We start from the raw sequence: 615 nt of genomic DNA on the forward strand, positions 1-615 counted from the left end.
TTTCTTGCCTTGGTGGTAAGAATAATGGGTAAAAGCTCTTTCTAAGTTTGATCCTGAAACACCGAAAACACTCTCAAAGAACCGTGTCTTCTAACATTGCCCAATAGGTTAAAAAAAAAAAAAAAACAAAAAAAAAAACTGCCAAAATTTCCATTACAGCATCCTATTTTTAGTCTTCAAAATTGGGTCTTTTAAATCGCATTCCACAGTATGATGTGTTTGGCTAAGTTTACATAAGGAATAAAATAAGCATCCTAAAGTCTTAATCTTTTTAAGCTTAGAAAGGAATTGTAAGTTTTTAAATTTTTATTTTTAATCTTAACTTTAAGTCTTTCAAACACACAAACTAAAAAAATTAAGGAAAATACTGGCCCAGAGAGAGGAATGGAAGGGAGACACCACGCGGTTCTTGACAACCAAAGTGGTGGTGATGGGGGGGACCAGGTGTGGGGGGGAAATGAAAACCATCCCCGAGGGTGGGGAGAGCGGGCTGTGGGCCACAGACCAGAAAGGAATGGAGACCGTGGAAGCCGCAGGCTCCTCCAGGAGCGGGGTGAGGAACGACTTCTGGCGCTAGTCCCCTAGGGAGGGAGAAATTGGCGCGACGCGCAGCCA

At 42.3% G+C, this 615-nt stretch overlaps 1 protein-coding gene across 1 annotated transcript in view; it reads right to left on the minus strand.

Moving 5' to 3' along the window:
• Positions 1–615, minus strand: part of CNST (consortin, connexin sorting protein) — a 118,059-nt gene that overhangs the window by 116,909 nt on the left and 535 nt on the right. The window lies entirely within an intron of this gene.

The sequence above is a fragment of the Nomascus leucogenys genome, chromosome 5 (genome assembly GCF_006542625.1).
Source record: "Nomascus leucogenys isolate Asia chromosome 5, Asia_NLE_v1, whole genome shotgun sequence".
Classification (NCBI taxonomy): Eukaryota; Metazoa; Chordata; class Mammalia; order Primates; family Hylobatidae; genus Nomascus; species Nomascus leucogenys.